Below are 19,717 nucleotides of genomic sequence, written 5' to 3'. Positions count from 1 at the left end.
ATTCCCTCATAGCCTCGCTCTCGGGAATCGATAAAGAATATAAGGAACCCCTTGGTGGAACCGAACCAGGAAACAATTCGATAGCGCAATCATACGTTCTGTGCGGAGGTAAAGTAGTGGCCTCTTGCTTGCTAAATACCTGCGCAAGATCTACATAATCATTGGGGACATTGACTGGTAATGGAATAGTGACCGTACCCACTGTAACCAGATCCTCCATACTGGCGGAATAAGGATATTCCATTTCATCTTCCGTATCTTGTTCGCTATGGCTTTTAAAAGAACCCCCCTCACCCGAGAATTCCTCTGTGGCGTAATCGCAAGGAGAGAAAGAGTCAAAACACGGATCCCAGACTAGGCTCTCCTCCCTACCTGAAGAGGGCGATGCCGCAAACTGACTGATGGGAGTAACGGTCTCCTCATCACAGTAATCAAAACTGGCCTGGGAACTAGAACCAACCCCAGGAGCCTGCGTAGTCTCCTGCTGACAGTGAGACCTGCATTCCAAACCCCACTGAAGGATGGCCTCCCCAGTCCCACCCCAGTTGATGTAAGGTTTATGCCTAACCAACCAGGAATGCCCCAACACAAGGGGAAAGGTAGGTGATTCCACCAAAAAAAATCTGATATGCTCCACATGTTGACCAAAAGGGACGCGCATCTGAATAAAAGCGGTGGTTCTTTCCACTAGGCCTGTGCCTAAGGGACGACCATCAAGCGCAGTAATCACCCGAGGCTGTGGCAATAGACGCACAGGTAATCCGCGTTTCTTTGCCCATTTTGTGTCCATAAAACAATCCACTGCGCCTGAATCTAAAAATGCGTTAGTGTTAATGATCTTTTTATTCCAGGAGAGTTCAACGGGGATACAGGTGCGAAAGACTGATAACTCACGTCTCGCCGGTGGCTTACGCTTCACCGACGAGACTGATCTTTTGCTGCTAGCACTGGACAACTCTTTATGCGGTGCCCTATCTGTTTGCAATAGTTGCATCTCTTGGTTCTTGATCGAAAATCAGCTTCCCTGCGAACGTCCACACTGTCCACCTGCATAGGTTCTGACCTGATTCCTGAGTCTTGGGAACGAGTGGAGAGAATGGGCGTACCCAAGAGAGGTGCGATGTAAGGAGTCGTTCGACCTCTCCTTTCATCCTTCTCTCTCTCTCGTTCCCTAACCCGGTGATCAATGCGGATGGCTCTCGCAACCAATGCCTCGAACGTAGCGGGTGGCTCACTCGCAGCCAGTGCATCCCTGACCGGATCTGACAGGGCATTGGTGAATAGTGTCATAAGCGGTAGTTCGGGCCAGCCTGATTCGCCGGCTAACGATCGGAATGCTATAGAGAATTCTGCAACACTATTCCTTCCCTGCCGAAGACGGGTTAACCTAGTGGCCGCCTCGCTGCCCGTAACATCGTGGTCAAACACCCTTTCCATCTCCTCAATGAGGCGGTCTGAACTTGTCATTATGGGTGAGTTTGAACGAAAAAGTGGGTCAGCCCAGGCCAGGGCTTGGCCCTTAAGGAGACTAACAATAAATGCCACCCTTGATTCGTCCGTAGCATATCGTGAAGGGTGAGCTCGAAACTGTATAAAACATTGCGTTATGAACCCCCGGCATTTGCCGGATTCACCTTCGAACGGAGCAGGGAGCTGAAGTTTAGGTTCCTGATTACTCGAGAGTGCTGGTGTGTATGTCTGGGGAGGAAAGGATTGTGCTTGAGTACTGGGAGCGCGAGCATCGAGTCTCCGAAGAAACTCAGTTTGGAAACGCCTTGTCTCCTCGCGTTCAAGACGTCGCTCCTCCTCTACCCGGACCCGGTGTTCCTCGAAACCTCGCCTAAACTCCTCAGAAGCCACCTGCTGGCGACCCATAATCTCTAGCAGGCCGGTCAGTGTAGCTTCTTGGCGGCGTGACGCCTCCTCTTGTAGGGCCAAACGCTCGCACAGCTCTGCCTGTTGTGTAGTGGTGTTCACTTGTTGACTGTGCAACATTTGTAGCCCCTCTGAATGGGCCGTCAGGATGGCTTGTTGAGCCGTAACAGCCTGATCCAGGCCGATGGTCGCTGGTACTTCCATTTGGCTTGAGTGTTCTGTGAGGGCGGGGAAGGGTGAAGACCAGACGCGACCAAACAGGCGATCTATAAGTTACCAAAGGACACTCCAGTAACCACTGAGTCTCGTGAGAGACGAAATAAGGGGGTGCTATACTCCTAGGGGACGTATCCCAAATAATGAATAATAAACCCCTAAACGGGTAACTGAGGAAGAAGGAGTATATAAGGAAAATAAAGGAATAGGGAAAAGAGAAATGAAAAATAAACAACTTCGAACCGAAGCTGAGAAAAAGAAATGTCTTTTCAAAAACAAAACAGAAGAAGTTTTGAGGCCAACTAAAACCAGGGGGGAAAACTGGTTAGTAAAGGGCAGAAAGGTTTGTGCCCCAACGGTGACACAATAACCCCTTAAAACCGCCGGCCTCAGAATCTGGACCTATACCGTCCTAATACCTTTTTCCAAAAAACAAACAAACTGAAGTCAGAATTCTTTTTTAAATCTCTTTTTCTTAAATTCCTTTTACCTTGCTCAGGAATACGACAGGGAACTGGCTAGAGCAAAACACGTTACACTCAAGCACCGTTCCACTGCCTACTGACGCTTTAAATACCCAGCCACAGGTGTGGCTGGTAATCAGCGGAAGGTGTGAGCAACCCCCAGGTGAAACCGATCAGAGGTAACCCTGCAGGAATGCATGGAATGTTCAAGCAGGAACAATCCTCCCACAGGAACCAAAAATAACGATTAGCCGAGTGGCTAATCTGCAAGCTCGAACTAATCGTCCCCACACACCAAAATAACGATTAGCCGAGTGGCTAATCGGAATGCTAACCACTGAGCCGGTGCAGGCACAGAAAAATGATCTACCTGCACAGAAACCGTGACACCAAGCGACCAACCAACCGACTGACAGACAGAGCTATAGAGCTGTGGTCGCAGCTAAAAATAACCACCTTCCACCCTGCCCGAATTAAAATGACCACACTGCAAAAATCATACCTCTCTAGGAGGTATGGATGCCCCTACCTTTTTTCTCTACTACCTTTCACATCAACAGCAATGTATTTCCCAATGGATTAGTTACAACTCACTTAATAATCCTTGCCTTGAAATTGAACACAATGCACAGCCGCCAGATAAAAAATCTGCCATTTCTGAACACAACCGCTAAAACTTAACCCTGCTTTCAAAAAGGTAATCTCCACTACTCTGTCAGCATCTATTTTATGTGCAGATCAAAAATTCCTAAAATCAATACTAAATATTGCCCATAATAGCCTTTTCCCCACATCCACTGCCAGGGCCATGCACAGACATTTTGGGGGGCAGGGGCTCAATTGAAAAAAAAAGGGCACCCTCCACCCCCCATGCACCATCCCCACTATGTTCATCCTCATTTTGCCACAGGACACCGCATTCATAATCACACACTATGTTCATAATATGGGACCTGTTTTGGCTCACTATGACTTACATAAAAAGTAGACCCAAGTTGTTTTCTGTTTTGTTTACATTTTATAAACTTATGGTTTTTCAAAATGAAAGCAAGTTAATGAAAGTGCACTGTTCTGAACCCGAGCACAAAAAGAGGCTAAAATTGACTGGTGACGGAGACATTGTATCGCAAGCCATCTACAGACATTACGTGATTCAATATCATTTGCCATTACTTTGTGCAGTAAAAAATTTATTGTATAATATTTTAAGGCAAAAAAACTACAAGTGTAACTTTCAATAAAATTAGATAAGCTGTGCCACTCTGAAATCCCTGATTTTAGGATTTCATAATTTGCATCTGTTTTCATGTTTGTGTCATTTTGTTATTATGAGTATATTGGCGAAATACAGTAGTTACTGCTTACGTTTTGTGCATCACAAGAGGATAAACCACACGGCATGGCCATAAACATGCTCGCACGGCACGCATTCACTCACACATACATCACACCCACTAAACAGACTAATTTGTGTCACCCAGTGTATTTTGCCTTTCGTTTAGGTGTATTTGCCCATAATGCCGGTGACGCCAAATCCCGTTTTACGTTCTGAGTAATCAATAACATGCAAAAGCAGGCTACTGCATTTTTTCCCTGCATTTTTAAAATTAGCAGCGTGCCACTACCACCCATTTGAAACAACCGGCTAAACAAACGGATACTGTCCGTGGCATTACTAAAGAAAAGGGGACACTTACAACATCACTAATCTCAGCGACATGCTTCAAAAATTGCCTATTTGTAAGTTGTCTTGTTTGACAAAGGGGCTATTGTCATTAATTATCGTTAGCCATAATTATCTAGACGAGCTTGCTTGTGAGCTAGTAGCCTATAGGATAACTTAACCTAGTCTAACGTTCTGCCAAGTTCTAGTCAAAGGCAACTCCGATAGAAACCGGTTTTCTATTTTGAGCATCGTATGTGTTGTTGTTTCAACTGTGATTTTGTTTTATGACAGTGCAAAAGAGTACACAGTAGGGAATTCACAGTTTTGTTACCTGTTACCTACGGATGTCAGTACAACAGCGTGCATCAACAAGTGGGCAACTGTCGATCAAGACAAAATAGCAGCGCCCGGTACTGCAGCTGAGGGGTCGCAATTTACGCATGACGCTAAAAGTGCGGACCCGTGCATATATTATAATATATAATTAACATAATATAATTATTAATAATATATTTTGACACAATCCACACAGTTGTTCCACAAAATGTTGTCTGTTGTTACAGTAGCAGGTGTCATAATAGCCTACGACAGGCCAGGGACTTCCGTCATATCCAGAAAGGTTAAATGATAATTAAATATCACATACATGCTAATATAAACGTTAGGCTTTTAAAAAGTTATTTGAAACGGAATTTTTGTTTTTGGTCCCAAATGGAGAATTTGAAAAAGCCTATTACTCCTCGCGCGCCATTGTATTGCCTGCTTTATTTGATTAAATTAAGCGTTATTGAGATCTTAGCTGCAGATTCCTATTCCCCCAAACACCCCTTCACATTGAGTTTATATTCTCCCCACCCCACTCCACAACCGACTACTTACTCCGTTCTTTTATCCAATGTAATTCCTTTATTACTGCATCTTCGTTGTCCTCCGTCTTTAAAATGTCGTTTGAGTTTGAAACAATTTCACTTTCTCTTTTGACCTTTTTTTGTTTTGTTACTTTTTTTACTTCCCTTTTTTTTTCTTTTTTTTTTGTTACTGGTTCAATATTTTTATTTATTTATATTGGCTGCATTCATTTATTGTAGTCAATTAATTACCCAGAAAAGACAAACATTCCTTGCTTGTGGACATTTGCCTTATTTTAGCGTCTACATGTACGAAGCCTATTGAACAATTCTAGAATATATACTCTAGATTATACTCCCGTTGGGATTTAAATTGTTCCAATATACTGGTATCATCTGTAGGCTAAACCCACAATTAAGCCTTTTGGAGTGTAGCGAACGTCCGCGTCACTATAAGGAATCTTCTTTTTTCAAGATGCACAATATTGACACAATTTGACGATGGACAGCATAAAATAAAAAAATAATAAAAAATAAACCATCTTCCTCCCTCAGTGTCTCTGACATTCACTTCCTCATGACCAGTCATAGCCGTATGTGCTAAAGTTTGTGGTGAGTAATTTCTGTTCTCACGAGGCTATTTGTTATCTCTATTCTTAATGATCTATTTTTGTTTGTAAATTTAGGTGTACGGTTTGGACAATGTTTGGATTATTTGCCACATTATGTCAAGAATAACTGTGCATGCAATGTAGAATAAATACCCCATGTTCACATTGTGCTTATTTGCAAGATTGATTGAATAGGCGTCTATATGTCCAATTAGTAATGTAATGTAATGTAATGTAATGTAATGTAATGGTATGTACGTATTTCGCTGGCCAGCCTTTCTGTTGCGTGAATGATTGTATGTTTCTTGGTATAAATGTCTGTTCGTAAATGTGAATGTAACATGCTGTGAGGGAAATGTCCCCATGGGGATAAAGAAGTTCTCTATGTAGGCTATGTATGTACAATATGTATTTGACATGCAGCATATATTGTACGTAGCAAATATACAATAACTTGTACATTTACTCAAATTCAGTTCAGAAGCAAGTACAAACATATGTTTCCTGGAGAAATATGCTTCCTGTAGTTACTCACCAGCAGTTGTCTGCATGAATTTCAATGTGTTCCATGAGGCAATTCAAAATATTTGACACTTTGATCTGACACAAAGTTTGCATGACATTAAGATTACAAAACACAGGGCCATCCAATGAGCCTTGATTGACAAAAGAATCAGCAAGCCCGTAGAATTAGAGCTCCCTAGGTCGCAACTTGTGTACCCTTCTGTCCTGCTCCGTTGTCTGTTATTTCGTGGAGATGCACTTTTATTGTTTGTAAGGTTTATAAGGCAAGTGACTTGAAAGAATTGAGGAAATATTGGGTAGCATTGCGTTGAAATACATCTTATGTCATTTCGGTGAGGCAAGATAGCCTATATTGTTTGTGGCGTCATTTTGATATCAATACTTTTGAGTAACTTGGCATTTTTGTACGTTGAAAACGTGTTTTTTATTAGATAAAACATTCGCTATTACAATGGAGGGTTAAGTAACGTGTGAAGTCTATACTGATGTGTTTTTCCTAATTTTCAGTAGTAGTTACAATTATGAGTGAGTCATGATTTTAAATGTAATGTTTTAATGGGGAGTTGCAGACCGTACATACGTACTAATTGTTTGTATGTGGCTAGATAGAGAACAGGGTGAGGTAACATGAATGTACAAACGTGGCGTTTGCCGATAATAAGGTTTGGTATGGTAGCCAAGTGAAGAAATATAGTTAGTAGAAATGGCACAGCGGTGAACTGGTGTAACTTTTTAATAAAAGGAATACATTTGCCGTCATGAAATGCATATGGGTGGCCGTGAGTGAGTTTTAGTAAAGCAAATATAACGTAGGAAAACGTTAGTGTAAAAGAGGAAATTATCTGCCTGTGGGCGAGGCGGGATTCAATCTTAAAATTACCAGACTGTGACTTTGTTAGTGCAGCACCATGACATATGCAATGCATGAAATGTCATTAGCAAACCTGTCCGTGGTTTTAAAGAAGAACACAGGCGAGTAAGCACAGAAGAGCTCCTGTTGAATCCATATGGCTTTGCAATATTGTAGCCGGTTAATAATTGAACGTGCAGACGGTACGTCATAATGCAGTGTATACGTTCGGTGAACAGCGGGTAGATATGGTGCAAAAGCAATAATTGAGAAGTAGTACACAATTATTAGTGAGAGTAAAAGCGGGTTAAAGAAACACGTTCCTAGCTGGGCTTGAACCAAGAACTCTATGTCCCCAAGACTGTAACGTTGCCCACAAGGCCACAGGCAGACTAGCTGTTTATACTGAAAATGTTTCAGAATAAAAAGGTTTGGGTATTTTGCGTGTTTATGCAGGTTTTTGATTGGGTCGTGTAGGTGAATATTTGGCTGGTGTCGGTAAAATGTCCAATGGGGAGACATGTTGTTAGTGGGATAGGCGGCAGGAAAAATAAGAAGAAGAAGAAGAAGAAGAAGAAGAAGAAGGAGAAAACGCAAAATCTTTTTAGTTTGAGGCTTTATTGTGTGGACATGTGAAGTTGTTCATGAAATCTGTCTGTTGAAATAGGGTCAGAATGTACAGAATTTAATGTTTTTAAGGGCTGAGTGTCTGTGGCTGTTGTGGTTATTTCTGTGGAGAACTCTGAAACTCTCGGTGCTGTATAGGTATGGGGCATGCCACCGCCAAGGCGTAACTTGGCGGGATGGCATACCTGCCATCCCAATTCCAAAAAACTCACAGATCTGATAGTTGTCAAATAAATACTCTGAAACTTTTGGCCATTTCCAGCTCCTGCCACAGTACATAATGGCTTTAATAAATTCCATTTAGCATGAGGATGGAGGTGCAATTTCAGGTGTAATGCACTGGCAGGCTCCTAATTGCTGAACGTGCTGGACATCTAGCCTCTACTCAAAGACATAGCAAATGATAACAAGCCAAACCTGCCTCTTAAGACAGAACATGAACGCATATGCTCAACAACCTAATTAGGAGGCTATTGATTCACCACTGCCTTTAATTTTATCCATTAAAAAATTGCCTCTTTTATGTAATTGTTAGCAGTATAGCAAAATAATCATACTATGAAAATGAGAAGTTTATTCTTCATGGGATAAATGCCTATTCCTGACATAATGTCACTTAAGAGGGTAAATAATCCCTCTAAACATGAAAAGCCTCTAATGAAGAAAAAATTGACAGCTTTTTAAAATTCTGGGATTGCAATTGTGCTTGGAAAGAAAACCAGTATACACAGGAGCCCTAGGACTGACTTTGAGAACCACTGGTTTAAAGCAGGGGTTTCCAGTCTTACCCGAAAAGGGCTGGTTGGGTGCAGGTTTTTGTTTTAGTCCAGCACCACTAATGCACCTGGTTCAACTAAGTAACTATTCTTGGTTTTCAATTCTTCAAATAGAACCAGGTGTTTTAGGACTGGTCTATAACAAAAACCTGCACTCACACTCAAACTCTTTTCAGATAAGATTGGACACCCCCTGGGATAAAGACACCATACTGTTAAATTGGCCCTGGAAAATAAAGAATTCAATTTGTGGGATGGTTTTCAGTCAGTAATGAGCGTGCAGTCAGGCGGCCCTATCTGAAGCTGGTTGAAAGAGTTGACAGGACAGGCATCAAGCTCCCCTCCAGGAGCAGTGTGAGGGGGCGATCTCCGTGGGGGAGAGCACAGCCTAATTCTAGGGCTCATTCCAATCGCTTCTTTTCACTGCATCTGTAATTCATTGTGTCTCTCCCTCACATCCTTTCCTCGCTCTTCAGCTCCACTCAACAGAGGACGCAAGGAAAGGAGGCGAGGAAGAGATACGTGGGCAGAGGAATCGAGGAAACATGTATTTGGCAAATGAAACATCCTTGTTCAATCAGGTGTTAGTTTCAATCCACGTCAATTACAGATGTGGCAGATGTGGGGAGATGGATTGACAGGTAGATCGAGAGGGGAGGGTGGTAGTGCAGTGTGTGCGCTGACTGCAGCTGTGCACTCATCTCCATGGCCAGGCATGCCCAGTACAGTCAGAGGCTACAGTGAGTTTTTTTCCCAAAGCTCCAAGCTTATGGCTCAGACTGCTGGCCTGTTTGCCTGCTTAATATTGAGCTGCCTGCAACACTCTAAGCCCCTCCCATATAAAGCACCACCATGGTGCTAATGTACAACATGGATTCCTTTTGATAAATTATTTCCAAAACATGTCGATCCATGGGGACTTGAGGCTTGTATCTCCGTGTTTTGGTTTTATTTTTTCCATTGCTCTTTTGTATAGTAACATCTGAAGACTTTTGGCCCTAGATTGCAGTTTCTCTGATGGCTATCTTCTCTGAGATCTTCACATTGACCATTTGTATCAAACTTCTCATCTCCCTTTTCTTAACTACTCATTTTCTGTGTTAGTCCTGCTCTCCTTTTCTCTTTCCCTACATCCTCCCTGATGTTTTTTCTTTTTTTATCTGATGCAGCTCGTTTCTGTGTTTGGCGTCAGTGTTTCCCTGTCCTCTGTGTTGTCTAATGTATCCTCTGAGACTGATGGGTGTCTGTTCATATGTCATATCTAACGATTCTTTCTTCCTCTCTCTCTTGATTTAATCGCATCCATAAATCTGTTCTCCTTTTCCTAGTCTTCTCATTTTTTTGGGCTCTTGTCACGCCTGGTGCCCGCCCTGTGTTTAATCACCTTTTTTCTTATATTCGTTTGAGTAGGTAATCTCTTGACGCCATTCGTGGAAGCCAGCGATCACATTTAATTGCTTCCAGCTGGGAGGCGGGGCCGCGGATTGCTTAACCGTGGTCAGCTGGGATCATGCTTTTTAAAAAGGCTGCGAGTTCTACCAGCTGGAGTTCTCTTTTCATTTTCACCAGCTAGCCTTTTTTTTGAGTCACCAGCGTAGTAGCTTGCCAGCTTGTCAATTTGCCAACTCACTGCGCTGCACATTTTGGCATTCACAGCCAGTTCTTTGTAACTGTTTGTTTTTGCGTAATAAATTCTTATTATTCCTTCACTCGGTCGTCGCGTGATTTCATGTGTCGGACCTACGAGCCGGTTCGTCAAATGAAATTGGGGGCTGGTCCGGGATCTTGTTTCTGTCGAGGAAACAAGTAGTGGGTATTGTCGCATTTTGGCAGTCGGGTTGCGAGTGCCAACGACCTGCAGTATTGGTCAAAGAAGTTCGTAAGAAGAGGCTGCGTGGGTTCGCGCTTCTGTGAAGTGGTTTCAGAACACTTGTTTTAGTAGAAGCTGTGTAGACCTATACGTTCGTGCTTCTGTGAAATTGTTTGAACACTTCTAGTGGTAATTTCAAATTTAACGTCAATGGTTTGTGTGGGCATTTGCTGCAGTTGCTAGTGTCTAATGTTTGTTTGGTTGGCTTAAGTGTAACGTGTGAGCTTAATAATAAAGTGTGTCAGCTGTTTTGAATGTCAGTCACCTGTTGGCTGGAATTTAGCTTGGGTTTGGATGCTGGAGATTTCCTTATGACACTCGGTGCAACGTTTAAAAAAAAAAATGCCGAGTTGTGTTTTGTGTGCTCTGCTCTGCGCTTCCGACACTTCTGGGCGAGGGTGAGAAAAACGCCATGTGCGAGTTTTGCCCTGTTAGGCCGAAGCAGTTATCCCACCATTTAGAGGTTATTTGGCGAACTAACATTTGTTTATTATTTTCGTGTGGCCACGGAAGAAGCAGATTGTGCTCGGGTTCACCGTCCGCTGTGTGGCATATTATGTGTTACATCGACGGGCTCAGTGATTAAAATCCTCCCGTAAAGTCACACGTACAGGCGAAGCTTAGTTAGCTGGGCCGCTCGGTTAAGGCTAGTTTGCCTTGAATGGTGTTTCTCTCCCCTTTCTGCTAGTGGCGTGTGTTGCATTTAGTGTTCATTTTTTCAAAGCGGTGAAAACAGTGTTAAAATTTCATAATGGCGCAGGACATTACAAAAGTCGACAGTGAGAAGGTTAAAAATTTTATTCAAGAACCTTCATATAGTGTTTTTGACCTCTAGTAAAGCAGAGTCAAAATAACTGCTGGTTTTTTTGGGGTGGTACTCCCACATCTACACAAAAGAAAGAGGAGTTGCGTGATCTGGCTCGTCAACTAGCCTCGGAACAGTATCTGGATCTGAGTCCGCATCTGAGTCAGAACCGGAACCGTCATTTCAGGAACAGACTCCGTTGAAAAAAATGAAATATGATTTTGAAATGAAAACTAGAACTAAAAATGAGACTAGAAGAAAGAACTAGAATTTAAAAAGAGAGAAATGAAAATGAAACGAGGAGAAAAAGAAATTGAATTGGAGAAATTGAGGCTTGAAGAAGTCCGCATACAAGCTAATCTGACTTTAGAGCGTGACCGATTACAAGAGCAAAGCTCTCGGAGACATTCTTTGAATCCGACAGCGGGTAATCACGCTGACATTGCCCGTAATTTAAGACTCCTTCCTAAATTTTCAGAGAAAGACCCGGACACTTTTTGTTTTATTTGAGCGACTTGCTAAAACTTGTAAATGGCCTGAAAACGATCAAATAGTTATGCTGCAGTCTGTCTTGGTCGGTAAAGCTCAAGAAGCGTATTCTGCTCTTAGTGAGGAACAAACATTGTCATATGATGCGGTTAAGGAAGCCATTTTGAAAAGTTATGAGATGGTGCCTGAGGCATACCGTTTAAAGTTTCGAAAATGGAGGCATGGAGAGGGTAAAACCCATGTAGAGTTTACCCGTGAAATGTTACTCCATTTCACACGGTGGTGTGATGCAACTGGAGCCGATACTTATGAGAAACTGCATGATTTAATAACCTTGGAACAGTTTAAAAATTCTGTTTCAGAGGATGTTGCCACCTACGTAACTGAGCGTAAAACTTGTACCGCAACTGAAGCGGCAGTATTAGCCGATTAATTTGTTCTTATTAGGAAAGGTAGTTTTGCAAATCAAGGCTTCCGTGGTGGTTCCCGCCAGGGTGGTTCCTCTCGGGGGGTTTTCCAAGGGGGTTCTGATTCTCGTTCGCAGTCTTCCGGGTCTGGTTTTAGTCAGTCTACCTCCAAGAGAGGCAGTTCATCCCAGGCGAAAGAAGTAGCTGGCACTGATGGGAAATTGATCCTCACTCGCTCCTGTCATGGGTGTCAAGGAAAATGACATTGGATAAATGAATGTCCTAGTAAAAACCGTAAAGACCCTAAATATGTAGGTCTTATGGTAAAGTCAAATTCTCAGCTAATTTCTCCTCCTCGCTCAATTGATCAAAAAGACAAGTCATTAATTTGAGGCAAAGCCTCTGATTACACTCCTTTCATTTCCAGTGGAGTAGTTTCATTGAAAAACAAGAAGCCAGTGAATATTTTGCGAGATACAGGATCTTCACAAAGTTTAATATTGGCTAACGTTTTACCTTTCTCTGCGGACTCGTATACTGGCCGCAGTGTTATTATTCAGACTGTGGTAGGATATACAACTGTTCCATTACATATGCTTACTTTGTCTTCAGAACTGGTGAACGGAGAGGTTGTGATGGGAGTTTGTCCTGAGATTCCAGTACCAGGTGTGTCTGTTGTGCTTGAGAATGACGTAGCTGGTCAGGTGGTAGGTGGTGCACTCTTCCCAGTGGTAACAGACAATCCGCACAAGTGTGAAGACGAAGTGGATAAGCAATTCCCGAAAGTTTTTAGGCTACTTCATGTGCCGTTACACGTTCTATGACTCGCAAATGTGCGGTGGAAAATAAAAATGATACCTTGTTGTATAGTCTCGGGGACACTATCTTTGGTGATTTGGAATCCCAAGAGCTTACACCAGTAAGGTCTATGCCAGACATTGCTATGCCTACCCCCGCTGTTGAATTAAATGAACAGCGAGAAAGTTCTATCAGTGAAACCGAACCTGTTGCAGTTGAAAAGTTTGACTCTGAAGTTCCTGCTGTTGACATATGTACTGATTTTAACGGTGATGATAAAATAAAAGTCGAAACTGATTCTGTTAAAGATGTGTCTGATGCGGTTGTCAAGGAAGGCGTGTTTTCCAGTGGGGGCGCACAAGGTGACGCCTTTCCGGTCTCACTTTTCGGGGTCTCTCGCGAGACACTAATTAAAGAACAAGCGAACGATCCTACTTTAAAAGATCTGTTTGATAAAGTGGTTTCAGAAGATAAATTAGAGGACATGCAGTCTGGCTATTTTTTAGATAAAGGATTATTGTGCCGTAAATGGGGTTTGAGGACAGACACATTTGTTGGCGACCACGTGGTCCAGATTGTTGTTCCCTCTATGTTCAGAGAGGCTGTGTTGCGTCTTTCCCATGGCGAAACAGCAGGCTGTACTGGCGTTAGAAAAAGTTATAACCGGGTGATGCAAAGATTCTTTTGGCCAAAACTAAAGAAAAATGTTGCTGACTATATTAGAACTTGTCACACCTGTCAGATCACGGGAAAACCGAACCAAAGCTTACCAGTGGCCCCTTTGTGTCCCATTCCAGCGGTGTCTAAGCCTTTCCAATATCTTTTGGCCGATTGTGTTGGTCCGCTGCCTCGTTCACATGCAGGACATAGTTATCTGCTGACAATAATGTGTCAGAGTACTCGCTATCCTGAAGCTTATCCGCTTCGCTCCATCACCACTAAATCCATCCAAAGGGCATTAACCACTTTTATGTCAACTTTTGGTATCCCTTCGATTATTCAAACCGATCAACGGTCGAACTTTATGTCCAAACAGTTCCATAAAGCGTTGAAACAACTAAAAGTGCAACATAACATTTCCACTGCTTATCACCCACAGAGTCAGGGAGCTTTAGAGCGATTTCACTCAACCTTGAAATCTCTCTTGGCTCTTACTGTACCGAATTGGGAGCAGACTGGGAAGAAGGTCTTCCTTGGCTTCTGTTAGCCACAAGAGAAGTTGCGCAAGAAAGTCTGGGGTTCAGTCCTAACAAACTGGTTTTCGGACATAAGATTCTGGGTCCTACAGCTGTGTTAGCCGATGAGTGGAAAACAGGAAAACCTCCTGAAAATATTTTTAATTATTGCAGTGGCTTCCGATACCGACTGTATCACGCCTGTGCTGCGGCCCAAAAGGCGCTGGGAGAGGCACAAACAAAAATGAAACGTTTGTTTAATCGCAAGGCCAAGGTTCGCAGTTTTAGCCCTGGGTATTACGTACTATGCCTAATAATCCCTTTCACGCCAAATTTGTGGGTCCTTATAAAGTAGAAAAATTTGTTTCTGATTTGAATTATTTAATTTCTACGCCTGACCATAGAAAAAAAGTACAATTGTGTCATATTAATCTCTTTAAACCTTACCATTCTGTGGAATTATTTGAGCCTGCACAGTCTTCCAAGCCTGCCCTTCCGGTTCAATCTGTTCTGTTGTCCCCGATTGCAGAGGGCCGTGACTTGGCCAATCGTGATATGTCCCCGACCAGTGATGAAGGGGAAGGGGAAGACATTTTGGCGGAAGGTGTTTTCGGAGGAAAGTAAAAAAATTCTGGGTACCTTCGGTCTTTGGAGGATTATTGCATGCCAAATGAACAGTGTGCTGACCTGATCCACCTGGTTCAAAAATACCTTTGTTTATTTCCTGATGTCCCTAGTCGTACGAATGTTTTAACTCATGATATTGATGTGGGCTCTGCAATTCCCATAAAACAGCATTTTTATAGAGTCCCGTTACCCAAGCAACGGTACTTGGACACGAAGATAGATTATATGGTTAAAAACGGTATTGCTAAACCTTTGTTTTCTGAGTGGTCTTCTCCCTGTATTTTGGTAGGAAAACCTGACGGGACATATCGTTTTTGTACCGACTTCCGTAAAGTGAACGCTGTCACTAAAACCGATAGTTTTCCTTTACCAAGAATGGAAGATTGTGTAGATCAGGTCGGGTCAGCTAAATTTGTCTCTAAAATAGATCTGCTCAAGGGATTTTGGCAAGTGCCTCTTACGCCGCGTGCTCAGGAGATCTCCTCATTTATTACCCATAATGGGTTATTTTCCGATTCGGTAATGCCATTCGGTTTAAAAAATGCGCCTAGCACATTCCAACGGCGAATGAATCAGGTGTTGCAGGGCTTGGAAGGCTGTGCGGCCTATATGGATGATGTGGTGGTATGTTCTGACATCTGGCCACAACATATGACAAGGTTGGAGGCCTTGTTTGACCGCCTGGCATAGGCCTTGTTAACCATCAACTTAGCAAAGTGCGAATTTGCTAAAGGGACGGTGACTTACCTGGGTAAGGTCGTGGGGCAAGGGAAAGTTCGGCCGGTATCAAGTAAGGTGGCTGCAATAGCCAACTTCCCTGTACCGTATTCAAAAAAAGAGCAAATGCGTTTCCTGGGGATGATCGGGTACTATCGGGGGTTTTGTGAGAATTTTTCCACAGTGGTAGCTCCACTCACAAACTTATTGCGTGGCAAAGTTTCCTTCCACTGGACAGACCAATGTGAAATGGCTTTTAAATCGGCAAAAGCCTTGCTTTGCAGTGCGCCAGTACTTGCTGCTCCTCGTTTCGATCGTCCGTTTGTGTTACAAGTGGATGCTAGTGGGGTAGGCGCTGGCGCTGCTTTGCTACAAGCAGACGACTTGGGCGTAGAGCATCCGTTTGGTTATTTCTCACAAAAATTCACCCCTTGTCAAACCCGGTACTCGGTCATAGAACAGGAAACCTTAGCACTCATTTTAGCACTCGGTGCCAGGACTGTTAGTGGTGTATACAGACCACAATCCCCTTATATATTTACGTTCACAATCGCCGTTTAATGCGATGGTCCTTATTTCTTCAACCCTTCGACCTAGAAGTTAAACATACTAAAGGAAAAGAACCTAATTGCAGATGCTCTTAGCCATGCACCTGTATAGTAGGCCTATAGCTCGCTTTGCCTCTCCGCCTGTTGTTTTTTCTCTCTGTCTCTGCGTGTGCCTTGTTGTCTTTATCCTGTGGGGGCGCGCACCACAGGGTGGAAGAAAGCCGGAGCTAAAGGAGGTGCTGAACAGAAGGTGACATGATGAGTGAGGCGGTATGATGGGCCTGATGGTGGAGGGAACAATTAATAAAACTTGTTGTTGTGTAAAAAAATGAATTGTATGAATTGTGTAAAATATGATTTGGCCATGCCGCCACCTATTGGTGATGTCTTTTGGGGGGGGGGGGGCGTGTCACGCCTGGCGCCCGCCCTGTGTTTTTTCACCTTTTTTCTTATATTAATTTGAGCAGGTAATCTCTTGACGCCATTCGTGGAGGCCAGCGATCACCTTTAATTGCTTCCAGCTGGGAGGCGGGGCTGCGGATTGCTTAACCGTGGTCAGCTGGGATCATGCTTTTTAAAAAGGCTGCGAGTTCTACCAGCTGGAGCTCTCTCTTCATTTTCACTCACCAGTGTAGTAGCTTGCCAGCTTGTCAATTTGCCAACTCTCTGCGCCGCACATTTTGGCATTCCCAGTTAGTTCTTTGTTTGTAACTGTTTGTTTTTGCGTAATAAATTCTTGTTCCTTTACTCGGTTGTTGCGTGATTTCATGTGTCGGACCTACGAGCTGGTTCGTCACACTCTGCACTTCTCATTGACTGTTTTCTCTATTCTATTTTACATTGTCTTTTTTCACTGACTCTTAATGCTTCTTTCATTTTTTAGGACTTTTTCCTAAACATGAACATATCAAAAATGAATAATAGACATCACAGTACATGTGCACGCACACAACACCACACACACACACACACACACACACACACCTCACTCCTTTGTTGTTCTCCTGCACTGCATAGACCTACATATTCTAATCTGCGCCATTCATTTGTAACAAAAGCATTCATAAATTAAAATAGACACAGAATGTTATTTCAAAGACCAGCATTCAAAAAATGTTTGGACATTGTAATAGAAACATAATCATTTGAATTAATACCAACCAAAAGATTGGAAAAAAATAATGATCCCAAAGATATATGGGGCAATTTTCTTTGTTACATGTTGTACAGGGTACAACCCATACATGAAATAACAGGGCTGTAAAAGGTACCTTATCAAATAAAAGACCTCCCAGTGTTTAATGTTAGCTTATTTTATTATATAGATCACAGATGATACGCTTTGGATCTTTTGGATCCTTTTGGCCTTCACACTTTGCTCTTGCCATCATTCTGATACAAGTGAATCTTGGTCCACAAGCCCTTTTTCCAGAACTCTGCAGGCTTTTTTAGGTAATTCACAGGAAACTGCAACCTGGTCATCCTGTTTTTGCAGCTAACTAGTGGTTTCCATTTTGCAGTGTAGCCTCCGTAGCTCTGTTCGTTAAGTCATCTGCGGACAGTAATCACTGTCACGTCCATGCCTGCCTCCTGAAGAGTGCTTTCAAAAACCCAATGGAGAAAAGCTTATCTGCAAATAGACGATGATCAGCCAAATCAAAAGCTTTAGTCAGGTAAATGAAAATAGCTTCTGTAAGTTTCCCTGTGTCCGATGCAGAAAGCACATCATCTGTAAGTTTTATAAGAGTGGTAGTTGTGGAATGATTAAGTCTGAAGCCAGACTGAAATAGGGATAAATTATAATGAGCATTAAGATAATGAATGTACTGTTAATCATTTTCTAAAATACTGCAGCACAAATTATAGATACAGGTCTAATTACTGAGATTGGGAGAGTCCCCTCCTCCATGCAGTGGAGTGACTCCAGCACACCTCCATATAACAGGTCATTCAAAGTGGATGAAGAAAGATTAAATAAATCAGCAATTGGATGAACAAGAACATGAGAAGCCAACTTGATCCAACCGATCAAGACCTACACCAAAACTTTCTATGAATTAATTAATAGAGCGCAGAACATCCCTAGGTAATATTTTCTTGAATGAAAAAGGGACAAAAGCCGCTTATTATTAGAACTGAACTTGTAAGAGTTTAGGATCTAAAAAGAACTGACAAGCGAAATATTGATTGAAGGCATGAGAAACACATTCAGTAAATGATCATGCACTAGCAAAACACTAGCTTTTAAAATACGATCAGGATGATTGTCATCGGGACTCCCCCACCGCTGCGGTCCGACCCCTCTTTCGTCGCCGTCTCCACCCTGCCCACTTCCGTCACCGCCTGCCACTCCCCACCACTGCCACCCGGCCCCGCCCATAATCTGAGCCGCCTCCTCAAGACTGTCACTTAGATGCCACTAATTTGATCAGTGTGAACTTTGAATGACTGACCGTGCGGGTCATTAAACTTGCACCCTGAGCCGACCAGAGGAGGATGGGTTCCCCCCTTGAGCCTGGTTCCTTCCCATCTGCCACAGGGAGTTTCTTCTTGCCACTGCTGCCTTAGTCCTGCTCCTGTGGGGGTTTAGGCCAGGGTTGTCTGTGATGTGTATTGTGACAATTGTTTTTGAAATGCGCTATATAAATAAATTTTGTTTTGATTTTTTATTTGACTAATGGGTATCCAATCTAATAGGGATTGTAAAATTGGGATGGCAGGTATGCCATGCAGCCAAGTTACGCCTTGGCGGGGCATGCCCCATACCTATACAGCACCGAGAGTTTGGCACTTTTCAGGGTTCCCTACAAAATTAACCACAATGACCACAGACACTCAGCCCTTGAAAACATTCATTTCTGTACCTTCTGATCCCATTTCAACAGGTAGAATTCACAAACACCTTCACAGATCCACAAAATAAAGCCCTTTTTTTTAACTTTTTTCCTTCTTTTTCCTGCCTGATTACATCATCACAAATACAGTATACATAGAATATGTCTCGCAATTTGACATTTAGGTACTGTACATCAGCTAATAAAAACATTGGATACACAGGCAAAGTGGATGTATATAGAAGTGCAGTCATTAAAAAGGGCAAAACTTCGCAGTTTCTATGTCTTCTTCACTAGTAGCTCACCAGGTTGTTCTATTCTGTTCTATTCTAGTCTAGTTCTATGTCTTCACTAGTAGCTCACCAGGTTGTTCTATTCTGTTCTATTCTAGTCTAGTTCTATGTCTTCACTAGTAGCTCACCAGGTTGTTCTATTCTGTTCTATTCCAGTCTAGTTCTATGTCTTCACTAGTAGTTCACCAGGTTGTGCGTCCACTTTTGGATGAGTCACAGGCCAGGTTCACATCCCCCCTCGGACTCAGGAGAACCTCTCACTCATTATCTGCTCTGTAAGGTACGTAATTTCACAGGTTAATCTCGTTGCCAGAAATCTTACTGTTTAACCATGTTTCAGACAGAGTAAATGATATTAGGTTTATGTTCAACCCACACTCTAAATAAATCATTTTTACACACAAGCCTCTTAACATTCATATGGACTATTTTAAACCAAATCCGTGTCAAAAGTGGAAATGAACTGTAACCAAGCTGCTCATGTTTACTGTAAGAGACACACAGGTCCAAAGACACAATAATAATAATTAGGAAAGTTTAATAAAATTAGAAACATAAATAAAATAAAAAATTAAACCAGACATAACCAAACACCAATGGGTAGAACAGTGCATCGCCTCAGGAGACTTCAACATGTAAGCTGAAAGCTAATATGCATTACTAGTAAACCAAGAACAGCTAATAGTTTCAGAAAAA

The 19,717-nt window shown here is 42.6% G+C and overlaps 1 long non-coding RNA gene across 2 annotated transcripts in view; it reads right to left on the bottom strand.

The window, feature by feature from the left end:
- The window catches only part of LOC135246928 (uncharacterized), a 35,865-nt gene extending 30,211 nt beyond the window's left edge, over positions 1 to 5,654 (bottom strand). Inside the window, exon 1 of one of the 2 annotated variants that reach the window (XR_010328025.1) lies at positions 5,101 to 5,654. This is a non-coding gene — a long non-coding RNA (uncharacterized LOC135246928). The remainder of the gene's footprint in view (positions 1 to 5,100) is intronic. The other variant, XR_010328027.1, reaches the window with a different exon arrangement.
- Positions 5,655 to 19,717: the final 14,063 nt, after the last annotated feature.

This window comes from Anguilla rostrata, unplaced genomic scaffold (genome assembly GCF_018555375.3).
Source record: "Anguilla rostrata isolate EN2019 unplaced genomic scaffold, ASM1855537v3 scaf0975, whole genome shotgun sequence".
Taxonomy (NCBI): Eukaryota; Metazoa; Chordata; class Actinopteri; order Anguilliformes; family Anguillidae; genus Anguilla; species Anguilla rostrata.
The sequence above is the reverse complement of the archived record's forward strand: the minus strand, read 5'-3'. Positions and strand labels throughout refer to the sequence as shown.